General features: G+C 38.4%; 1 protein-coding gene across 2 annotated transcripts in view; it reads right to left on the minus strand.

Moving 5' to 3' along the window:
- Positions 1–26,242, minus strand: part of Tafa2 (TAFA chemokine like family member 2) — a 464,602-nt gene extending 438,360 nt beyond the window's left edge. For both annotated transcript variants that reach the window (XR_011365012.1, XM_069987777.1), the window contains exon 1: positions 25,649–26,242. The gene's annotated coding sequence lies outside the window, so the exon portion shown is untranslated. The remainder of the gene's footprint in view (positions 1–25,648) is intronic.
- Positions 26,243–26,581: the final 339 nt, after the last annotated feature.

Below are 26,581 nucleotides of genomic sequence, written 5' to 3' on the forward strand. Positions count from 1 at the left end.
CTTCTAATTTATCTTGTTGTGCCAGTGATTTATGGAAACCAGAAGAGAAAATTGCATTCCTCAAGACCCTAGGGCAAGAATTAAGCATACCACTGAGACTTACTATAATTGATATCTCTTTTAGAAATGCAGAACAAAGGAAACTATATGTCAGATCCATGTGCTATTGTCACAATGATAAGTAAAAATATTAAATCAGGGTGACTCTGGTATTAAATCATTAGCATCACATTGGGTGGGTACTTAATCTCTAAAGAAAAAAAATCTCCTAGTCATGTGACTTATGTCATGATACAACTTCTTCTGAAACATTGCCAAAAGATGCAAGAAACACTAATTTTGAAGCTTTTCTAGCAAGCAAACCATGATCCCGAGACAGATAAATCTGTTTTTATGCTCTTCCTTTTCACATTTGCTTATTAACTACACCAGAATTATATATGTGTTTGTTACATCTCTAAAGGATTTACACCTAAACCTATAAAGCTCAACTACAATATGTGTCTTATCAGAACACAGCCACTTTGGCTGTTAATTTGTTCCTATAGCTCTAGCTAAGAATATTTGGTGTCTACAATTTTTAAAACAATATTTATTTTAATTGTACTCTCAGACTGTTGTGGTATATCTTGATTAATCCATAACTTAAACAAATGGCTTACAATCTATTATCATTTAATTTTTCATGATTCACAATATTTTTTCACATATCCTGGTTTGAACTCATGGCCTGGGTACTGTCCCTGAGCCTCTTTGTGCTCAAAACTAGCACTCTACCACCTTAGCCACAGAGCCACTTTTGGATTTTGGTAGTTTATTGGAGATAAGTGTCTCACAGACTTTCCTACCCAGGCTGGCTTTGAACTTTGATCTTCAGATCTCAGCCTCTTGAGTAGCTAAGACTAGAGGTGTGAGCCCCTGGCACCTGCCGACTCACAATATTTAAAGTACTACATGGTCTCTCTAATAAAATATTTTATCATTATCATGGTATAATCATTGTTATTGTTTCACTATCAATCCTCACCTCTCTAATAAAAGACATCTAAGATAATATATCATATTTGAAGAGAAAAGAAGAAACATAAAGAAGAAAGTCCTCTATGCACCACTTTTTGAGCTTCATGGTGCTGAAATTTTATAGTACAAAACAATTCCAGATTTGGAAACACAGGCCTCACACTTTGACAGTATTAAAAGAAAATGACAGCCATGATTAGAACAAAGTTGAAACAATAACCAGAAACTTCTGCCATATGACATTCCCTTTGGTAACTGCATCTGAATATGTCCCCCAAACTCTTACATTTCAGAGACCTAGCTCACAAGGTGATAGCTTGAGGAAGTGGGAACTTTGGAAAGGACTATTTGCTCTTTCCACCATAGAATGCACTATCTATGCTTAAAATGATGAGAAAATACTGGGTAAGGCCCATACTAGGCATTAAATCTATCATACCTTCATCTCGGACTTCTCAGCTTCCATAACCTGAGAAGAAATAGAAATAAATTTCTATTGCTTATTGAGATAGTATGAGATATTGAGGAAATGTATTCCCCAACAAGTGAAAATTTTTACAGGATGTTTAAAAGGCAGCTTTTTTTTTCCACTTTGATACACTGCATACAGATAATACTAGCATCATGGAAGAATGTGTGTGTGTGTGTGTGTGTGTGTGTGTGTGTGTGTGTGTGTGTGTGTGTGTGTATATATATATATATATATATATATATATATACTGCAATACTAAGAAATTTTTTTAAAAACCCACAGTCTAATATTTTGAAAAATTCTTGAAGGATTAGTGAAGTAGTCTGAGTGTAACTGTGTTGCCTGTAGATTACCCACTGAATCAAATGATCATGAAACATTGTTCATTGTCAATAAAGACAAAGTGTAGAGCTTGTAATTCTTCAAAAACTGAAAACATTTTAGACAAACTTAATATTCTTCTTTAACAAAATCATAGGTGTAGGCAATGGAAAATCATATGCTTTTCTCTCTCTTCATTTTCCCTCCCTTCCTTTCCTCTTTCCCTTCTTCCTTCATCAAATGTCAGTTCAAATAAAACAAGAACTAAATAAAATCCACTGGATAAATTATTTAATTGGCCCATAAGAAAGTTCAGATAAAGATAATTTTATAATGGGCCCAACTAACATTTAAATGCCCTTAAAATAATGCTCTCCTGGGAGCTGTCCAGTCGTACTTCCATAAACAATCCCAATGTTAAAACTTCAGTGTTTTATTTCTACTAATCTTTGGAAAACTCTAAATACTCTAATACTCTAAATACTCTAAAACACTCTACATCCAACTTTCTTATTTTGAATTGAAAGTCTTTCTCTTTGAATATCTGTTCAGTGATGCAATACTATTTGTTTTCCAAATATTTGAAGGTAACTTTTAACATTGACCCAATTTTAAAATACATATGCATGTGTGCACACACACAAAACTTATTATCAACTCTTTTCTCTACTTGAATACAAACTCCAAGAGAGTAAGGACATTCTCCATTTCACTTAATAAATGTATACATCACAGTGCCTAACACGGAAGATCTATAAGCAATGACTGAAGTAAGGACTCACTAATTGAAGCAAGGTTATAAACTACAGAATGTTACTGAAGGAAATTTTAGCAATTCTTTCTTTGTAGCTTTTTAAAATTGAATCAATGTATATGTAACTTCTAAGTCAGGGTAAGAAAGCAGAATACATTGGGTGTCCTCTTAAGCTCCTTTCCAGAACTTTGAATCAATGAAAAAATGATTTTATGTAGTAAAAACACCCCATTGGGAAACTGGGGGACCAGGGTTCCAGAACCAAGTCTACCAGTATTTCTGTAACCTTTTAATAGCCTGGGTGTTTTTCTGTGCCTTAAAATCTCAATTATAAAATAGGGATTTGAATTTTATATAATCTTGATCTTGTGAAAGATTGTGAAAAATCACATGTAAATATAATAAAATTTATAATATGGGATAGGTCTATTCACTGTGCTGATTATATCCTCACACTTCTCATGTTTCTTTTTTTCTAAAGTGATTGTATATCCCTAATTAGCACCATTTATACTTCAATTTGCCATATTCCAAGGCAATTGAAATGAAACTGTCCTATCATCTTCATCAAAGTAGCTTTTCAGATGAAATTATGCTGTTGTATGCTGTGATTCTGAATCTCAAAGTGCATCTTAACTCTAGCTAGAAATTTCTGCTATGATTTATAATTGTAGACTACAGTGTATAGGATACTTACTAATAACTAATACAAGTTATCTCCAACTTCTATTTGTTTCTATAAGCAATATTTCCAAGTCAGACCAAGAAAGTAAATTGAACATACAAAGTACATATGATACACACATCCTAAAATTTTTCAGAGAAACTTGAATAATACCTCTCATTTTAAAAAGCAAGGAAAGAGATTCAATATGTTCCCATCTTTTACAACATCTAGCCCCAAAGACAGTCAAAAAGAAAACACAATATAGAATCTAAAACATTACTCCTCCTTTAATGTTGACAATGTATTAAAAACATCCATAATCTTCAAGAATACAAACCTACTTACTCATATTACATACAACATCTGCTGCCTGCATTATCATATTATTAGAAAAATCCATTTACATATATATTTTCTGCTTTACTCTGCCGTTTGTTACAAATAAAATTAATTTTAAAAAGATTTGCTCAGAAAAGGGCTGCCTGTATTATTCTAATATAATTAATGTTTTCATGAGACTCTGTCATTAATCTGAAAATTAGAAAACTTCGTTATTCAATAGCCACCAAGCATTTAGCATCTAATTATTCTTATATTGATGTTCTATAAACGCAACCAAGTTCTGCAACTAGAGCTGCTGAGTAGGCTGTTCACAGCCTACTCTTAAGATGCCCACACCAAAGGGCCCAAGAGACATTTCTGTAAGATAAATAGGATAGAGCATTTCAACTTGGATTTAAATTCCAGGGGGGAAAAGCACACTGACTCACATTTGTTTATGAGTTGGGCTTTTCTTTTTCAATTCAAAGGAATAAATGTTTGATTATATAACATCAGCTATTCAAATTTCCTTGAATGTTAGTTCTTTTTATCTCATTATTTAAGAGCTTAAAGCTTTTCATCAAATAAAATGGGGGGTGTAGAATGCTATTATAGGAAATCTGAAACTTATTTAAAGAATGCTTTGGCTATTTCAGTATTATTCTAATGAATAATCAAATTCTAAACTCTGTGTGTGTGTGTGTGTGTGTGTGTGTGTGTGTGTGTGTGTGTGTGTGTGTGTGTGTGTGTGTGTGTGTGTGTGTGCCTTTCCTTAGGCTTGAATTCATAGATTGGGCACTGCCTCTGAGCTATTTTGCTCAAGGCTAAGACTCTACCCCTTGAGCCACAGCTCCATTTCCAGCTTTTTATTTATTTATTTTTTTGGTATTTAATTGGAGATAAGGGTCTCACAGACCTTCCTGCTTGAGCTGACTTCAAACCACAATCCTCAAATCTCAGTCTCCTACATATCTAGGATTACAGGCATGAGCCATCAGCACCCAGCACAATTCTACACTTTATATTTTTAAAAGTCCTTTATAGGATTTCCAAATGTAAATAACTTGGGCTAAGAAATTTCTCTAACTAGCATTCTGTTAATAAGAATAAACCTCACTTTTCAGATCATGATTGACATGCACGTTTATATGGTTTAAAAACTCAGTTCTGAAGAATGTATCTAATTTATTATTCAACTCTGCTTCTTATATATTGTATGGCCTTGCTCAAATCACTTAGTTATATAAAACAGAGATAGCAGAAGCACTTTCCTCTAGAATTACCATGTAAACCTAGACAAGTAATTCATATAAAGAGTTTAGCAGGGGCTAAGAAGGTGGCTCAGTGGTAAGAGTGCTTGCCTTTCATGCATGAGGCCCTGGCTTCGATTCCTTAGCACCACATAAGCAGAAAAAGCCAGACGTGGTGCTGTGGATTAAGTGGTAGAGTGCTAGTCTTGAGCTGAAGAGCTCAGGGACAGTGCCCAGGCCCAGAGTTCAAGCCCTGTGACCAGGGAAAACAGAGTTTAGCACAGTGCCTGGCTAAGAGCAACTGCTCAGCTTTAAAGCACTGAAGAGTTCTGTGTGGCAAAGGACATAGCTAAGAAGATAAATAGAAAGCCCACAGAATGGGAGAAAATCTTTATTAGCTATGCATCAGACAAGGGTCTCATATTTAAAATATACTTAGAACTCAAAAATTAAACCCCCAAAAAAGAAATTCTCAAAAACTCAATAACTCAACCAATAAATGGACTAAAGACTTACAGACTTCTCAAAGGAAGAAAAAAGAATGGTCAATAGACACAGGAAGAACAACTATGTTTATCACAGCATGAGTTCACCATAGCTAAGATATGGAACCAACCCAGATGCTCCTAGGGAGATGAATGGATCAAGAAAATGTGATATATATGTATGTATGTATGTATGTATGTATGTATGTATGTATGTATGTATGTATGTACATACACAATGGAATTCTATGCCTTCATCAGAAAGAATGATGTCTAGAACAAGCAAAAGAAGTCAAAAACTATGCACATATGACCATATAATCTGATGCTAAGTAAAATGAACCCCAAGATAGAGACACAAGAGATTTTATCTTTCTTGTTGTTCTTTTTAATGTACTTATAATGTACTATGTGGGGGTTTTTTTGTTTCTTTGTATGTTCTTCCCCCATGGTACAACCCCTGTTGTCACTGTATTTGATTCTGGTGTCCTGCATCTTGTAAATACATTTTTCTAATTTGGGGAGGGGAAGGGAAGCAACAAATGCTTAAATAAGGATACAGGATGACCCATTGTCACAATGAGAGTTGTACAAGACACTATGTTGAAAACAAACTTTACAACTTCAGGGGTGGGTGGGAAAGTGGGAGGAGGGAGGAGTTGGGGAGGTGGAAAGGAAAGGTATGGTAGGGGCAAAACAAAGGAGGGGATAACAATGCTCAATAAGAAATGGACTCATTATCTTGCTCATGTAACTGTAATCCCTCTGTACAGTATCTTAAGAATAAATATAGATATTTAATTTTTAAAAAAAAGAAGTGTTCAACATCTCTGGCCATAAAAGAAATGCAAATCAAAACAAAATTGAGATTCCACCTCACTCCAGTTAGAATAGCCATTAACAGCCAGGTGCCAGTGGCTCATGCCTGTTATACTAGCTACTCAGGAGGCTGAGATCTGAGGATCATGGTTCAAAGCCAGCCCAGGCAGGAAAGTCCGTGATACTCTTATATCCAATTAATCACCAGAAAACCAAAAGTGGCACTGTAGCTCAAGTGGTAGAGTGTTAGGAAAACTAACAATAACAAATGCTGGCAGGGATATGGCCAAAAGGGAACTCTATTACACTGTTGGAATGTAATGCATTCAACCACTTTGGAAAGCAGTATGGAGGTTCCTTAAAAGACTAAACATAGAGCTTCCCTATGACCCAGCAATCTACTCCTGGCCATTTATCCAAGAGACCACAAACCAGGCCACACTAAAGCCACCAGTACAATCATGTTCATTGCACCATTGTTTACCATAGCCAAGATATAGAATCAACCCAGTTGTCCCTCATAGCCAAGATATAGAATCAACCCAGTTGTCCCTCAATGAATGAATGGATTAAGAAAATGTGATATATATATAGACAATGGAATTCTACTCATCCATCAGAAAGAACAATATAATACCATTTGTAAGGAAATGGAAAGACTTAGAAAAAATTATATTAAGTGAAGTAAACCAAAGCCAAAGAAACAAGGCTGCATGGTTTCCCTCATTTGTGGTAACTAGAATGTGCCTATAAATCTACAATAAATACACTGAAATCAATAGATAGATAGATAGATAGATAGATAGATAGATAGATAGATAGATAGATAGATAGATAGATAGATTCACTCACTCTGGCACATGATAAATTATATAGGACTCTAGATATTCACATACTGAGGCCAAAGGAGGATATGTATAGGAATGGTTGACAAAGGCTCAATAGCTATGTGCATGTGATCATATAAATTAATATTCTATGAAATGCACCCCAAGAAAAGTAAACAAGAGACATTTTTAGTTGCCATTGTTGCTGTTTTTGTTTTGTTTTCCTTCTGTCTTGTTAGTTTGTTTGTATTTTGGGGGGTTAGGTACAGCACAAAAGAGGTAGAACAAGGGTGAACAAATACAACAGTGGTAACTCACTAGACACTATATGGAAAATGAACTGTACATCTAGTGGATAGGGATGGGAGGGACAACCCTGGAAAGATCTACAGAACGGGGGAGATGGTTCAAAAATAATTGCACTCACTACTTATTACCTGATTCATGTAACTGTAACTTCTCTGTTTATCAACTTTACAATAACAATTTTTTTTGAAAAATACTGTTTATAGCTTTCATAGTGAGAAAAAAACCACAGGAAATTCTTTACTCTCTCTCAGTGTGGCTATACATGAAAACTATGAACTGTCCTCAATGCCTAAGGATATTCAAGGGGCTGAGCACTGGTCAGTCATATCTGTAATCCACTCAAGAGGCTGAGAATCCTGCTTCAAAGTCTGTGAGACTCTTATCTCCAATGAATAGCCAAAAGTAGAGCTGTGTCTCAAGTGGTGGAGTGAAAAAGATAAGGGCTAGTACCTAGATTCTGACTTCAAGTCCCAGTGTTGGCACACACACACACACACACACACACACACACACACACACACACACACACACACACACACACACACACACACACACACACACACACACACACGCTCTCCTCTCTGGCTGTCCTCTGCTGTCCTCTATGACTCTCTTTTTGTGCTACCATCCACTTCTATAGGAAGCAGCTCATTGCCACAAAAGTGGACAGTGTGGGTTTTAAGACCAGGTTGGATGATTTTTCAAACCAAGGTTCTTTTATTCCCACTACTGTTCCCCAAGGCTCTCTTGGTATTTTTAAATGCTTTCTAGAAGATTTTATCCATTTTGATGATTGTAAATGATGACTTCCAGACTTGCTAAACCATAATTCTGTCCTGAACTCCAGATCGACTTTACACTACTCATTTACATTTCTTCTTGGCTATCCCCAGGAGGAAAAACTCAAACTCAAAATGCTTTAAATTCATACAATTACCTTCATCAAGGTGGAATACAGTTGCTTTGAAGATCTCACTCTCATCTTTACAATAAAATAAAATTTAAGAAAGAGCTGACTCTCTGCCTGTCACCTAACTCAGGATTCATTCTTGATTCTTTTTCCTCCCATCCCCACACATTCAGTCTCCAAAATCGCTCTATTTCCTGCCTACTCCTTCTTTTCCTCCTTTCTTCTAGTTGGTTATCATCAGAATTCTAGTTGGTTATCATCAGAATAACTGCCATCACTCTCTAGCTGGTCTCCTTGGCTTCGTATTCTAACCTCCACCATGGCAACTGTGCTGTGCATTGTTACCAAATGGGTTACCAAAGGAGGATGAACCTTGAGAGGGACCACGGTAAGAAGGTCTCTAAAAACCCGACAGCAATATTTGTATCGCTATTGTTTATATATTTAGATAATAACTTTAGTGGCCATTAAAATGAACATAAATGAATATAGCAAAGAAATACAGATTTTCTTTGATATGATACAGATACTACCAAGAACTATGATAGGTCTGAGATTTTTTTTTCACCCTACTTGCAAATTCACAAATTTGCCAGTCATATTGCAGAGATGCTGACAAAAGAAAATGAGACTCCTGGGTTAGAGACAAAGGATATTGTGCATGCACAAAAGTGTTTTGTAAATAATGCAGTACTCCGCAAATATATTCTTCCTGCTTCTGGAAATATATTGCTACTCAGAGAAATGAAAGGAAAATAAGCAATAATGTACAGTAGAAAAATTAAGCATCAATTATTAAAATATTTACTAAATTATATATTAAAAGTTAGTTTGGGGTTGGTATAAAGTGAAGAATAAGTCACATTCATTGACCTCAAGAATTTCAGTCTAGGGCTGGGAAGGTGGCTCAGTGGTAGACTGCTTGCCTTGCATGCATGAGGCCCTGGGTTCGATTCCTCAGCACCACATAAGCAGAAAAAGCTGGTCAAGTGGTAGAGTGCTAGCCTTGAGCTGAAGAGCTGAGGGACAGCACCCAGGCCCAGAGTTCAGGCCCCACAACCGGCAAAAAAAAAAAAAAAAAAAAATTCAGTCTAACAGGACATAATGACTTTAATGCTGCATTCCTAACTACTTCAGAGGCAGAGATTAAAGGATTGCAGTTTGAAGGCAGACTGAGGATTTAAATAGTGAGACTTCATCTAATCAAATGGCTAGGTTAAGTGAGATGCAGCTGACATTCTAGCAACAAAGGGAAGATCAAAGTAGGAGGACTGCATTTCAAGCCAGCTAAGGCATAAAGCAAGCTATTACCCTGAAAATAATCAAGGTAAAAGGGGCTGACAAAATGATTCAAACATAATGTTTCAACTTAGTAAACATGAGATCCTGAGTTCAAAAACCTAACGTTCCCTTAAACAAAACCTGACCTGATTAACAGTAAGGCAGGAAAACTGAATCGGTATTTCTTGAAAAGAAGATAGACAAATGGCCAACAGAGATGTAAATAAATGCTCAGTATCACTTATTTTCTGGGAAATGCAAGTCAAAACCAATGAGATACCATTTTACTCTATTTGGAATGGCTATAATTGTTTTTTAGATGTTGACAAGTATGTGGAGAAAGAGAAATCTTATATACTCCTATGGGTGGGAATGCAAATTATTTCAGCCATTGTGTAAAACAATATGGAAGTTACTCAAAAACTTAAAACTAGAACTATTCTATGACCCAGCAATCCCCTACTGGGTACATCTCTAAAGAAAATTATGTTGGTGACATCTGTTCTCCCACACTGATTGCAGCAGCATCATTCATAGTGGCCAAGAGCTAGACTCAACCAAAGCATGCATCCATGAATAAATTGAGTTTTAGAATGTGGTATGAATATACCCTGGACTATTACTCGTTATTTTACAGATGAGTTCTGTCATTTGCAACAACATGAATGAATATGGAGATTCAAACCACGTATAGCATGGAATGTAGACATCAACTTCAATGTGTAGCCTATAAAATTAAGAAAATTGAGGGAAGAAGGTAGTTAGGAGGGATGGGGAAAATGATTAAATGGGAGACATAAGATGCATTACATTCATAAACTGCTTTGCTGAATGGCAACTCCTTTGGACAGCTACCTAAAAATAATAAAAATATGCTTTTTAAAAAAGATATAGCGTATGTGCCATCAGTCTTAAAGGAAGAAGAGGGAACAATTGATCTCAAAAAAATTTATAAAGGATTGATCAGTAGGAGCTAAATAGGAGAATGTACATTTCAAAATAACTGAAATGATTTTCAATATTCTCCACACACACAAAATTATATGTGAGCAATACTAGATATGTTAATTGCTCTGACTCAACCATTATACAACATACACACTGTAATGTACTCCATCAACATGCAAAATAATGTCAATTAAATTTATTTTAAAACTAATTTCACAATGTATAAAGGAGGTAGACAGATTAGAAATATGAAATCATATGGTCTTCACTAATTTATTTTTTTATTGTGAAAATACCATACAGAGGGGTTACAACTACATGGGCAAGACAATGAGTACATTTCTTATCAAGCATTGTTGCCTCCTCCTTTGTTTCCCCTTCCTATCCCTTCCCATCTCCCCACCACCACCCCGCACTTCCCCTCCCCTTCCAAAGTTGTAAAGTTCGTTTTTCGACATAACGTCTTGTACATCTCATTGTTGCAATAGGACTACTTGTATCCCTATTTAAACAATTTGTTTTTTCCCTTCCCCTCCACAAAGTATACCAACAAATACTACAGTGAAACATAACGTCTTGTACATCTCATTGTTGCAATAGGTCTACTTGTATCCCTATTTAAACAATTTGTTTTTTCCCTTCCCCTCCACAAAGTATACCAACAAATACTACAGTGAAAACAGTAGTTATACTGTGGAAGAGGGACATACAAAGCAACAAAGAAATCATCTTATAAATAGGTCATCACTAATTTATAGAGACTGGAAAATCTACATAATCATTTGGATTCAATCCTCATGTTTGTCAGAGAGAACATAGATGGTGAAAATATTTGGTAACTATCAAGACTGACAATTATCTGGTCAGGAGTACAACCCATTATTTCTGACTTTTAATTTAGTAAAAGACATTGATAAAAATTTATTTTACTCAAAGAAAGGTTGGACAAATGGGATTGCATAAAGTTGCAGAGCTTCTGCAGGGCAAATGACATAGCTAGCAAGATCAATAGAAAACCCACGGATTGGGAGAAGATCTTTACTAGCCATACAACGGACAAGGGTCTAAAATATGCTTGGAACTCAAAAAATTAAACCCCCCAACAACAAATCCTCAAAGAAATAACTGCCCAATAAATAAGTGGGCGAAAGACTTAAAGAGAAACTTCTCTGAAGAAGAAAGAAGGATGGCCAATAGACACATGAAGAAATGTTCAACATCCCTAGCCATAAAAGAAATGCAAATCAAAACAACATTGAGATATCACCTCACTCCAGTTAGAACGGCAAAAATCAAGAATTCTAACAACAACAGATGCTGGAGGGGATGTGGACAGAAAGGAACTTTACTTCATTGTTGGTGGGAATGTAAACTTGTTCAACCACTTTGGAAAGCAGTACGGAGGTTCCTCAAAAGACTTCACATAGAACTCCCCTATGACCCAGCAATCCCACTTTTGGGCATTTACCCAAATGTTTACAAACAAGACCACACTAAAGCTACCAGCACAACTATGTTTATTGCAGCATTATTTACCATAGCTAAGATATGGAACCAACCCAGATGCCCCTCAGTAGATGAATGGATCAAGAAAATGTGGTATAGATACACAATGGAATTCTATGCCTCCATCAGAAAGAATGACATTGCCCCATTTGTTAGGAAATGGAAAGACTTGGAAAAAATTATATTAAGTGAAGTAAGCCAGGCCCAAAGAAACATAGGTCCCATGGTTTCCCTTATTTGTAATATCTAGTATATGTATGAGTCAAGCAGAAAAGGTCAGATAATGTGATGTCAGGAAAATGAACCCTTAGATGTGTATTTTAATGTTTTTTTCTTTCACACATGTGTTTCTAACGCATTTATAAGATTATCTCTTTGTTGCTTTGTATGTCCCTCCCCCACAGTATAACCCCTGCTTTCACTATATTTGATGTCAGTATAACTTGTGGAGGAGATGGGGAAAAACCAGTTGTTTAAGGATACAGGTGGACCTGTTGCAACAATGAGAAGTACAAGTTGTCATGTCCAAAACAAGCTTTACAATGTCGGTGCGGGGGGGGGGGGGGGGGGGCCGCGGGTGGAGGGGTAGGAAGGAGAAGGATTGGGATGGGGGAGGGGGGAGGCTGGGAAGGGATGTGAAGGGTAAACAAAGGAGTAGGCTGCAATGCTTGGTAAGAAATGTACGCATTATCCTGCCCATGTAATTGTAACTCCTCTGTACAGTATGTTCACAAATAAAATAAAATAAAATTTTAAAAAAAATGGGATTGCATGAAGTTGCAGAACTTCTGCATGGCAAAGGACATAGCTAGCAAGATCAATAGAAAGCCCACGGATTGAGAGAACATCTTCACTAACCATACAACAGACAAGGGTCTCATATCTAAAATATACTTGGAACTCAAAAAATTAAATCCTCCAACAACAAATCCTCAAAGAAACTGCCCAATAAATAAGTGGGCTAATGACTTAAAGAGAAACTTCTCTGAAGAAGAAAGAAGGATGGCCAATAGACACATAAAGAAATGCTCAACCTCCCTAGCCATAAAAGAAATGCAAATCAAAACAACATTGAGATACCACCTCACCCCAGTTAGAATGGCTATAATCAAGAACTCTAATAACAACAGATGCTGGAGGGGATGTGGACAGAAGGGAACCTTACTTCATTGTTGGTGGGAGTGTAAACTTGTTCAACCACTTTGGAAAGTAGTATGGAGGTTCCTCAAAAGACTCCACATAGAGCTCCCCTATGACCCAGCAATCCCACTTTTGGGCATTTACCCAAATGTTTACTAACAAGACCACACTAAAGCTACCAGCACAACTATGTTTATTGCAGCATTATTTACCATAGCTAAGATATGGAACCAACCCAGATGCCCTTCAGTAGATGAATGGATCAAGAAAATGTGGTATATATACACAATGGAATTCAATGCCTCCATCAGAAAGAATGACATTGCCCCATTTGTTAGGAAATGGAAAGACTTGGAAAAAATTATATTAAGTGAAGTAAGCCAAGCCCAAAGAAACATAGGTCCCATGATTTCCCTTATTTGCAATATCTAGTATATGTCTGAGACAAGCAGAAAAGGTCAGATAAGGTAATGTTAGGAAAATGAACTCTAAGATATGTATTTTAAATGTTTTTTTCTTTCATGCATTTGTTTCTAACACAACTATAAGATTATCTCTTTGTTGCTTTGTATGTCCCTCCCCCACAGTATAACCCCTGCTTTCACTGTATTTGATGTCGGTATAATTTGTGGAGGGGAAGGGGAAAAACAAGTCGTTTAAATAAGGATACAGGTGGACCTGTTACAACAATGAGAAGTACAAGTTGTCATGTCAAAAACGAACTTTACAACTTGGGGGTGGGGGAGGATTGGGTTGGGGGGGAGGGAGGATGGGAAGGGATGGGAAGGGTAAACAAAGGAGGAGGCTACAATGCTTGATAAGAAATGTACTCATTATCTTGCCCATGTAATTGTAACCCCTCTGTACAGTATTTTCACAATAAAAAAAAATTATTTTACCTAATGTTTTCTAGATCAAAAGGGAATTTTGGTCAGGCCCTATGTGTGCTTCTCTCCTCTCTAGTCTTACGTCAGTTGCCATTTTACCTCTGTTTCCAGTGAATTATTTTTTGTCTAACTTCTTACCTCCTTGAAGGTCAATTTTTTTTCTTTTCTTTTATAACAAAAAATGCTAACTAGAACAAGTTTTCCCTCTGACCTCTATTTTTTCCCTCTGTCTTTCCCTCCATCTGGCTCTCTCCCTCATATTTCTCCCTCATCATATCATATCCTACAGATGCTAACCCTTGCCACCCTGTCCATCCCTAGTTGCCAGTTATTCAGTCTGCTTTTTTACTCTCTGTTCACTCCAGTCTGCCACCCCATCTGCCCTGAGAACCTGAAGCAGATTTCACAAAACATAAAGTGAAATATTAGCCACGAACCCTGAAGTCCACTTAAACACCAGATGTAATGAAGTGCAAGGAAAAGATAATAGGCAAGGAAAACTATCACTTCTTCAACCTCCTGTGGGCACAACTCAGACTCTGCTCCAAGATAAAAATCACTAACGTACAGTAAGCTTGATTTTTACTGCTACTTACTGATTTTGAAAATCTTTCTAAATTTTTCATTAATCTCATAATGGAAGTATTAGAAAGAAGAGTTGGTACATGTTTTCCAATAACTTCTTTGGTAGCTTTTACTCAATAATCTCAGATTTTAGTTATACAGGTCTAAACGGTTTTAAACAATATAGTAAAAATGGGTTAATTCCATTTTAATCGCAAAAATATGCATTATACTCCAGAGTAAATACATCATATTAAGGAGTTTTAAATCATGTAAGAATGCTAATACTAGTTCTAATGTAAACCTTTAGCACGAAGCAACAATCTTCAGCTAAATTCTTTTATAGTGAAATCAATTAACTTCTGTGTGTTAATGAATTAGCACACAAGTTTTCTCAATAATCAAATATAGTTAAATAGTGTGAATCTTGTGAAATCTTCTATGGTAATATTTAGAAGCTTTATTTAACCCAGAAGGATTAAATCAATAAACATTTGCATGAATACTGTCTGTACTAACTGGCATCTGGAATTATGCTAGCACAAATTTTCAATATCATTGAAGCCAAGAACAATGGTATCACCATCAACAGTGTTACTGAAGTTTTGTTTTTTCTATTTAAAGAAAATCTGGCACATGATAGATTATGAAAATGCTAATTATGTAGATAAGAATAAATGGATTTAAATTCCCTAATGAATGATGAGTCAAGTTACTGACAAGAGCAATCAAAATACATTCCATATGTGATTAACAACACTTAAATTTGACATTGACAAATGTTATTTAATTTATACAAGAGCAGAAATCACAACATATGTAATCTCTAAGTCCCCAGGTTACAATAAATTATGGAAAGAATGGGAACTTTAGCCAGCATGATTATTTGTCTTCCTCTTTGACCTTTTGCCTACAATGTATACATTTTTAAATTTAGCTTAGTGATGGAAAGCATAGTCATTATAAATGCATCACACACACAATTAGAATAAATGAAATTTCTTCACTGTGTACTTCCTCACACTTTGAATAAACATACAAAAATACACACTATCAATAAGTAGCAATTGATCGCTTTTCCCATAACTTTCCTAAGTGCCTGACACTATGCTAAGTTATAAGAATCAACAGAAATAAAACATAGGTTTTATTCCTCATAGAGCTTATCGTCCAATAGATTCAACAAATTAATTCACCTCATTACTGAGCTATAAGCAGGACTATTCTAGATATTAGAAACTTCTAACCTCTTGTTAGAGAAAAGCGGAATCAAATTTAATGATGTGAATATCACAAGCTATATTAATCACCTAACTTAAGACAAAAGAAACTGCTTCACTCCCTCAGGCTGACATGTCCAAATCTAATCTGTGTTTATAATTACTATATCACCATGGTAAACATAGAAATTTCCATCTTGGTCTACGGCCATACCACCCTGAATGCGCCCGATCTCGTCTGATCTTGGAAGCTAAGCAGGGTCGGGCCTGGTTAGTACTTGGATGGGAGAAATTTCCATCCTGTTGAGACAACAGATAATAAAATATTCTCCTTAGTGAACTAGCTTGTGACATGACAACCATCTCTCACCACAGTCCCCCATCTTAAGCCATAAAACTTGCTGACATTAACAAAACTGATTTAGGGAACAAAATGCTACTAGTGTAGGAAGATAAAAACTTCAAACTCCCTAAATCATAAAGTATTATGCTTCTCATCCAAAAGAAACCACTTTGAGAAGTTCCTTAAGATTAACAAGTCAAAATAAAAACTGTTTAAGAAATTCACTTCAGGTTGCAAGTCCAATAAGCCCACAAGGGCACATTTCACCTTTTCCAAGTTTATCCTCCCGTCTACCCAGGATGCTACTCAAGTAGAACAAAATCTGATCATTGTAACCAAAACTTTGACATCTAAGCTTTAAAAGTTAACAGCTCTTGAAATTCCAAAAAATAAAAAACAAAATCTGGGGCTGAAAGTATTTTGTATGCTAGAACATGTCTCTTGACAATATAATACGTTAGATATGAAATAAGTAAACTTACTGGGGAAAAGTAAACCAGATAAGTAAACTTACTGGGGAAAAGTAAACCAAACTCGAATTGCTATGTGAAGGACAAGATCGTTTAAGTTTGGGAGAAAATACATTCTCTAAATAGAAATCTAGAAAATAAACAGGAATCTACAAATTCTGTACTCAGTTTTGAAAACTTTTCAGAAAAACATCTAAGCCTGCTTACTATGCGGGAAGGGGAAGGAGGGTAAAGGGTTGGGGGGAGGCAGCAGTCTATGGAAGAGGTAAAAGTTGAAGCCCTCCTGCTTGTCTGGATGTGTGAAATAGTAGCGATAAAACGCTATCTAAAGCTTCATGACTTAAAATTTCCACCATTAAACAATAGTATTGGCTTTGCCTTGGAAGTTCAGAATGCAGAATCTCAGGCCCAATTCCAAAACCTGCATTTCAGCAAGATCTGCCAAGTGATCTGTGCATACTCATAAAAGTTTTGTGCATACTCATAAAAGTTTGAAAGGCACAGCTCCACACAAGAGGGCATTAGGAAACTACAGAGCCCATTCCAGATATTTGGCATGAATTTCAACTTCTGCTTTCCTAGGACATCTCTTAACACTTCGAGGGTACCACAGTTTCAAAGTGAGCTCAGCATCCAATACATACGAGTCATCAGAAGAAATGAAATCAAATACGGTGGTCAGATTGCGCCATTCATCTTTCTCTCTGACTTACAACTGAATCCATCAGGCCAAACTACTCAGCTCCAGATATAAGCAAGGTCGCAGGATTATGGCTCGAGATGACAAAGGGCCAGCAGACATATCTCAGTGCCTAGCTCACTATATATACCCCTCTCTCATCAGTGACACACTTACGGTCTTACCCTCGATATGGCCCACAGATACATTGACCTGCAGAGGATTTTAAATTTAAATTCATTGCCCTCATTTGAAAATTTGGAACTTCTACACATTTAAGTTGGGTCCTACAAATCAGAGAATCTGTCAACACTAGGCCCACATTCCAAATCATGACAACATGTCAAGCGCCAAGGCTCAGCTGTCTCAATTAGATGTTGGCCAGAATCTCCACCACTCCCTGTGATCTCTCCAATGCTATTGCCTAGCTTGTCAGTGGCCATTCATCATCTACACTCTGTCTGCTTCACTTACTCACATTCGTAGCCCAACTTCTGGAAACGTTTGAATCTGCACTTCCTTAAAGAGATCCTAGGTTCCATTGTGTCTCTGATATGAACTCATTACACACACACACACACACACACACACACACACACACACACACACACACACACACATACACATACATATATATGTATGTATGGTTTGTATAAGTGTATGTGTGTATAATATATATATGTATGTATATATGGAGAGTGAGAGAGAAAGACTTGTTCCAGGCCAGCCCAGGCAAAAAATTCACATGACTACATCACAACCAATAAAAAAAAACTGGCCACAGTTGTACATGCCTGTCATCCCAGCTATGTGAGAAATATCAATAGGATCATGGTCCAGGTAGGCCCAAGCATAAACATAAGATCCTATTCAAAACCTAACAAAAGTAAAAAGGGCTTGGGGTATGGCTCAAATGGGTAGAAAGCCTACCTGGCAAGCACAGGTATCTGAATTCAAACACTAATACTGCCAAATAAAAAGGAAGGAAGGAAGGAAGGAAGGAAGGAAGGAAGGAAGGAAGGAAGGAAGGAAGGAAGGAAGGAAGGAAGGAGGAAGGAAAGAAGGAAGGAAGGAAGGGAGGGAGGGAGGGAGAGAGGACGGGAGGGGGGGAGGAAGGGAGAGAGGGAGGGAGGGAGGGGAGGGAGGAAGAGAAAGAGGAAAATAGGAAAGGATAGGATCTTGGAATTCCAAGTGTCTGTGTACAACCCCATACCAGTCGCTCATTCTTGTAATCCTAGCTACTCCTGAGGCTGGGATATGAAGATTGAAATTCATATGAAGATTGCAATTCAAAGCCAGCTTGGGAAGTAAAGTTCATGAAACTATCTCCAGTTTACCACCAAAAAAAAAACAAAAAAACAGTACTGCAGCTGTGGCTCAAGTTGTAGAGTGTTAGCCTTAAGCAAAATAAGCTCAAAGGAAGAGCCCAAGCTTGAGTTCAGCCCCAGAACCCACAACAAAAACAAAAATAAAGTGTTTGTGTATAAGCCCTCTACTCTACGGTATTTTTACAGTAGCAAAACCAACAACGCCAAGTAAATACTTTTTGGATAAGTAAAGTCTTCTAAGGATTATAAAATTTTAAAAATCCATACACAGATTCTGAATGAATGCATTCCGTGGTCATAAAAATATATAAAAATTAGCTGTTTTCTTGTGTGGTCATACTGAGACTGACCAAGTCAAACTATTTCATTTCGGTGACTATGAAAATGAGCAAGTATAGTAACCCTAACAAACCTGAGGCCCATGGCCTATTCCAACTAGTTTTGCAAGGAAACAACACTGTGCAAACCAAGCAGCATCATTAAACTGAAGTACAAAGTTTAGTCTGATTCAGTTTTATAGTCTCTGTTCCTTAGTCATTTCTATCATCATCACCACTACCACCACCACCATCATCATTATCATTCTATCTTTTAAAGTCAGAGAATGATAACAGATTATTTAGTCAATGAAAATTTTACAGGGTCTTTCAAGGTATCCCTGGAACCATTTGCTAGATCTTCACTGGCTTTAGGAAACTAAAAGATATGCTCCTTAAAGCATACAACATCACTGTACCTCAATATGATGATAGTATGTCTGGACACATGGAAAAAAAATCACATTCTCAGTTGTCTCAGAAACCCTAGTGAAGAACTCTGTTGCTGAGAAATTGAGGCCCCCAGAATAGAGTGACTGGCTTGTGGTTCCTTAGCTATTTATTGAGAGCTCCATAAACAGTCTCCAGAGTTCCTGTCCCTACTTCACACTGTTGTTTTTTTTTTGTAACAGTCCTTTTCAAAGCTTATATGCTAACCAAACTAGAAAGCTATGAAATTTGACCATTCACTAATGTCATGGGTAAAATATATGCTCAAATAACCAAGTCTAAATTTCAACCCATATATTTTAGACGTATATTTTGTAACACTTTAACTAGCACTCTAATCTAAAAGGGTTTGTGCATTGTGTTGATAAACTGAGATGTGGAATTGAAACCCCTTTGTACAACTATTAGATAATTTTAGAATATATGAATACACAAGTAAGTAAAATAAAAATGAAATGGGGTTCTAATAATTATAGTTATTTTATCAGGAAATTACTATCGTGTAACATTTCAAGAAATAACACTGGGAAAAAAATGCTTAGGTTAAATGTTTTCCTTGAACTGAAAGCTTCCCCAAACAGTGCCTGTGTTTTATGAAGTATGAGATCTCCGTGCCCTATGTCTCTCCTATTGGCTTTGGGATCACTGCTCTGAAATGTAGACCATCTATTTTCTATCTTCTTGTACAACATAAAAGAGAAAATCTAAAGTTAAAGCTATTTCATTCAATTCAACTTCCCAAAGAAAACTACAAACAAAACCACATCTAGATTACTGGTATTATGTCTGCTACATATTTACTATCTTGAATATTCAGATGCATTCTTACTAGGATCTCTAAGAAGGACGTGGTTAAAAGAGAGAGAGAGAGAGAGAGAGAGAGAGAGAGAGAGAGAGAGAGAGAGCTCAAGTTTCTTAAAAGCTGAATTTGTATATATAGGTAATAATGTCAAATTATAGGTTATCTTTTGCTTCAGAAAGAATGTCTTGTCTCCTCATGGCCCACACCATTCTGATTGGAAACTTAAATTCCAAGTAAAATCCTTTCCAAAACTCTTCTGTCGAGTATCTACTAAGGATATTTTCATAGACTTGTTTATAGAGAGCTACCTAATTCACATAAGAAAGGCAAAGTGTTCTGTATTATTAAGCTCAATAGAAAGCTCCATAGGTAGCTATAGGAGGCCATAGACAATTAACACTGCAAATTGGAAGGTTTAGAGTCTTTGCATGACCTTTAAAGGGCAACACAGTGGCCCATTCACATGTATGCAATTACACAGTGACTAGTTCATAGCAGAAACAAACACAGGGAAATATAAAAATATTTAGTAAAAACAAACCTGGCCTTCATCAAAAGCTACTTTGAACTCTCTGGACTTCAGGGAGTTAGGTTGACATAGCCTAAGGAGATTGGAACACAAAGGAGACTTATTTGGCTTGTTGTGTACATTTCGTCCAAGTATTAAATCCCACCTGTCATTGTAGTTGCTACAATACAACATTATCACATTATTGAATCTCATTGTAAGAAGTTTCCAAAGTCTACTGCACAAAAGAAACAATATAAATATAAATTTAAGTGAATGACTGTTTTTGTGATTGCTAGAGGAAAAGGAAATGTACCTTTGCTAACTGGCCATTCAGGGGAAATCATAAAGCAATTATAGCCACTGTGGAGTAATTTGGGAGACTGGAGGAAGTGAATAACAATGAATTAGCAAATATGTTCTGACTCCTTAGTTATACCCCGAACCACATATGAACCATTGTGAACCAAATGGAATAGTCTTCTCATAGCTCATATATTCATTTTTAATAAGTGTTTTATTGTGAGAATACTGTACAGAAGAGGGGTTACAAATTACATAAGTAAGGTAATGAGTACATTTCTTATAAGCATTCTTGTCCCCTCCTTTGTTTTTCCTCTACCATCCCTGCCCTCCATAAGAAGTCTTATCATTTCCAATGACAATACAAATCAGTTGTCTAACTAGGCCAGATTTAAAGATTTCAGCCACTAGCCTATCATTACAGCTCCTGAAAAAAAATCCAGCATATATGCATATGTATGTATGTATATATATATATATATATATGTGTGTGTGTGTGTGTGTGTGTGTGTGTGTATGTATGTATGTATGTATGTATGTATGTATGTATGTATGTATATGCACATTGGAACTAGGTGGGTTTTGGAAACCTAGCATAAATAGCAAATTTTGTAGACAATATTTGAAAATCACAATAGTAAGCTCCAAGGTCATGTGTGGCTTGTGTTTTGATGGTGTAAGGCAATATATAAATATATTCAGTATTTTAAGTGTGCTATAACTCCCACTTGTACTGTCAAGGAACACATCCCAAAATGTCCCTACAAACAGAGCAAAATTCATACATTCATTCTTTTTTGCATTTGTAGCCTAACCAATGAAAGTATCTCAGAAAGAAAACTGAAGGAAAAAATTGCAATGTCTGAAACAGTGCCTCAAAGAGTAAAACTCAATTATAAACGACCTTGTTAAACCGGATGCAGTCATGATGTAGGTCAAATCATGTAAAATAGTGCAAAATTTATTCCCTAAAAATATAGTCTTTCTAAAGCTTTACTTGCTATCTTTAAGACAAAATCAGTACTTTACATGGGTCCCATTAAAAACATTTGTGTGGGGCCATAAACAGGTATAGATATAGGGATTATGTAGATATTTCAGAGAAATGTATTTAAATTCTGCTTTCTTCATTCTAGTGAGCCTAATCATTCTGCTTAAAACTTCTATAAGAAGACAGTTATTAGTTTTATTAGTTTATTGATAGAGGCAAGTGAATCACTACATTGAATGAATAGAATCAGCCCTTTGGAAAAATACCCGAGAAGTCCGGGGCCAATGATAACTAAAACAATGAAATTAACTGGCAAGTTTCAGTTTTTTAGGCCTATCTGTCACCCATTTCAGAATGTGCTCCAAATCTCTAGTGAAACTGTTTTCTAAACAGAGTCATGGTGAGTCACTGTAAAATGACTCCCTTTCTAATGAAATAGTTAATAGTTCAATATGCTCCACACAGCTCACAATCTGATTAACCAAAGAATTTTCAAGTAAGACAGCAATTCATCATATTACATAGCATTACCAAATCAATGACTCCAAAGTAAGTTATATCGTATGAAATACTGTGCAAGTGCATGGGCCAGACAGGAGGTTGGTTCAGCTAACTTGGCCTTCATAATTTAGCAGCAGTCCATATTAATGCTTTTCTTCTCTTTGTTTTGATGGAAGTCTGCTAATAACAGATTGATGAATTGTGTTCCAAAATGGCAGGCATAGAGCAAAGGGGACTAATATTGAATGCATATTTTACTTCAGCCTATGAGTTTTCACCAAGAAAACAAAACTGCAGTGCATGGTAAAGTTCCTTTTTTTTTTTTTTTACTTGAAGTTTCCATGAACGAAGCAGCTGCAGAATAATGTGACTTAATGAGGCATCCCTAATAAAATACTGCAGAATTAAAAGCAGGGGCTCTGAACTGTTTGCACTGTGGTTGTTTCATCTCCTCAAATACGGTAGAGATGAGTACTGACACTTTGGATCATGGGACACGCATTACAGAGCCATCAGTAAATGCCCATCAGTTTTCAGTTAACAGCTGAACTTGGAAACAATCTGATACACTTTTTTTTTTGGAGGCCAAGATAATAAATGCCTGGGAAATACTAGAGAGATATTGCTTATCCTTCCTGTACAGGGTAACTCATAAAATGTAATCCATGATAAATCAACCTGTACATTTCAATATAGGAAAATACACTGGGAGATGAGCATCGAAACGCTATATTGCAAATATTAGATTCAACACTATGAAATTCTTTTGATAGGAAAAAACAATTTCTCTAAAAATTTTTCTATCAACCCTTAAGTTTCATCATCATATAAATTTTTAAAAGGGGAAAATGGCCATGTCTAAAAACAGATCTCTTTAGAGCCATGTCATCATATTTTGTAACTTGGTGGTTAGTAAACATTGTAATGCAATCTCTAAGCAATACATATGCATTTGACACAGATCTATGAGCAGTTCAAGGAATCTTTATTCTCCCATCTGTCATTGTTAAGTAGCTAATACTTTTCCAATTCAAAACCACACACACTCAGAAACCTTAGCTTTCCCCTCTAGCTTAACTTGGAGCCTTAGATAGGTATTTATTCTCATGTTAAGGGATTTGACTCTCTCTTAAGAAGCACGTATCATAGCACTATATATAAATATGAGACCCAGAATCCTAAAAAACTAAATGGTTTTAAAGGCAAGAAATAATCAAATGTTAATCTCTAAAAACATCTGCTTTGAAGAAAAACAGTCTAAAACAGTTTTTCCCTCTTGAAAAGACTCCTTTTGCTTAAGTGCCCAATGAGCAGTGATATTGTTCTCAAAGTCTTATATCTACAAATAATACAACCCACTTGCTTTCATTGAAAATTAGGAAAATGCAAGTAAAAGAGGCTTTGGTGTGGTTTTGTTGGCCCTTCAAGGGCTACTGATGGCTTTAAAAATTAGGATTCCAAGAATGTCAAGATCCAATCAACTGAATTAGGATGAGACCCAAAACAAAACAGAGGAAAGAGACAAACATTTCTGATCTTTCCTTTTAAATATAAGATGCCAATTTTGGAACTGTGAGTGATTCACCAGTATAAGAATACTTGTGTAAACACTGTAAATACAAATAACCCTAAAGCTGACCATTAAAAGTATTTGTCATCTCCTTTGCAACTAATTTCAGCATATGACTTTATGTAGAACTCTTAATTACTCATTTTTCTTAACTTATGTCACCTAATAGAATAGTGTTAGAGTATTAATTGGCAACAGTCTGAACGTTGATGTCTAGAACAATCCAGTAGGGATGACAGGAACCAATCTGTCAATACTCCTTGAAATTCACCCTGTCTCAGGGCAAGACCCTCACAACCCTGAATGTTTTCGGGGTACACAGAGTAAAGGAAAGGTTTGGAAGTAGGGTAAGGTTATACACACACACACACACACACACACAGATGGTTTTGTAAAATCCAAGAGCTTTCACACTCACAAAATGAAGGTGTTTTCTTTTCTGTCTCATGCCACAAGGCACACTCACCCAGCACAAGATGAGCCGAGGCCAGCTGCTGCCCTAACTATACATTTGATTGCAAATGCTCCACGGGAAATAGGGAATAGGAAAGCAGCCTCTAGCCAAGGGTTCTTAGAGAGAGCCGGGGGTTGTCCTATTCAAGTAGAGACTAGCTAGTTCCACCTGCAGTTCTAAGAGAAATAGGGCAATGGCTCTCAAACTTTCCCTGGCTGAAGCAGCTTCTGGCAATCCCATGTTCCTGGCTGATCAGTAAATAACAGAAGCCTCAAGAAAAATCGCTCCTGGTAGACACCCCGCGTTTTAGAAGGGGGAAGGAACCACAAAGCAACTGGGCGGGAACAACCGTGTACTATGGGCAAGATTCTGGAGCTACAAATCTAGGAAGAAATGGAAAGGCATTTACTCTGAGCGGAAAGCGGTGCCTTTTTCTGCACACTACTTAAAAAAAAAAAAAAAAAAAGTCCTTCGCTGATGCTCTCTCGTCGTAGCCTCTGCAAAAGCTAGCGTTCATTCTGGAATAAAGTATCTGCTCGGAATAAAGTATCTTCAGATAGGCGAGATTCAGGAACTTAGGCGCGTGGTTCTTCCTGACAATCGTTAAAGGTGGAAATCGCCATCGCCTCCCTGAAACGCCCACCCCACCGCAGGCAGACCCCAGAATGAACTAATCAGAAGTGGACGGGAAAGTAGGGGCTGTCAGAAAGGCGAGCTGACACAATCCATTGATCATGAATGCCCTCTTGAGCCCGACCCCACACCACCCCCCCCCCAACACACACACCCCTCAACTCCACATTAGGACTCCAAAATGGTTACGGGCCGGGATGAGCGACGGATGGAACGCGATCCCCTGTTCCGTGCTCAGCCCGGCCGGCCGCTCGGCCACGGGAGGAGAAATGGGGCTGAGAAGGGGAAGGCGCCTACCCCCTCTCCTCGCCACCCTGTGCCCACTCCTTGGCCCTTGCCAGCTGCCTAGGAGAGACCAGACCCCGCGGCCAGGCTAGCCCCTGGCCCTCGCCTCTCGCCTCTCGGGGCGAGCCTCCCTCCTCTCTCCCCCTCCCCTTCTCCCCACGCCCAAGTTGTCCCGGACCCAAGGGAAAGCCCAGGACGGTCCGAGTGCCCAGCGCAGGGGTTCGGGTTGGCACCGGGACCCCCGGAGCGGACCGGGGATGGAGCTCTGGGTCCAGGCGTGGAGTGGGGGGTGGCCAGCGGGACTCGCACCTACCTGCAGCCCGGCTCCCCGGTGGCGGCAACACCTAGCGATGTCCCTGCAGCTCCCTCGGGCCGGCGCCAGCCTCACCGCTCTCGCATCGCTTCCGAGATGCCAATCCGCCGTCAGCATCCAGGGGCATAGGGAAGCCACGTCTGGTGGGGCGAGCTGGTGGAGGGCGTGCGTGTGCCTTCGGAGCGGGTGTGTGTGTGCGTGCGTGTGCGCGCGGGGGGGGGGGGCGATGGCACGGAGGGTCCCGCAGTCTCCCAACCTGGAAATACCCCGCACCCCGGACAGCAAGTGGCCTGGCGCGAGGCGGGTCTCGCTCTCGCTCTCTCTCGCTCTCTCTCTCTCTCTCTCTCTCTCTCAGCGTCAAAGTAATCCAAAGGTGTGTTCACAGGGGTGGGGAAGGGAGTGTGGCGGGTCCGCGCCCAGCCCCGCAGCCCTCGGCGGCACGCACGCAGCCCGCCCGCCCCGCAGTCGGCCCCGCCGGTCCCCGCCCGAGGCGCTGCGCCCGCGCTCCCAGTGCAGGCCGCCGGCCGCGATCACCGCCCGCCTTCCATCCCCGCGGCCGCAGCGCCGAGCGCCGGCCCCAGACTTGTCCTCTCGCCTGCCCGTCGGCTCTGCCTGGCACAGCCGCGCGCGTCCGCGCTCCCTCTCCCTCCTCCCTCCCTCCCTCTCTCCCGCCCGCCCTCTGCTCCTGGGGAGGCGAGGGGGGAGTGCGGGGTGGGGGGGAAGGCAATTGGACAGACTGATTCACCTTCAGGAAGGCAGGCTCGGCCACGCACTTCTGGGGGGTCCCTGGTCCTCGCAGATCGCGGGGCTCCGAAGACTATATCCTAGTGAGAGTTCAGCCGGGGCTCTCCCCGCCCCACACCCTCCTCCTCCCCTTCCGACCCCAGTCACCCCCCCCCCACGCCGCCCCGGGACCAACCTCCACCCGGGGGT

The sequence above is a fragment of the Dipodomys merriami genome, unplaced genomic scaffold (genome assembly GCF_024711535.1).
Source record: "Dipodomys merriami isolate MVZ:Mamm:240054 unplaced genomic scaffold, mDipMer1.0.p SCAF_10, whole genome shotgun sequence".
Lineage (NCBI taxonomy): Eukaryota > Metazoa > Chordata > Mammalia > Rodentia > Heteromyidae > Dipodomys > Dipodomys merriami.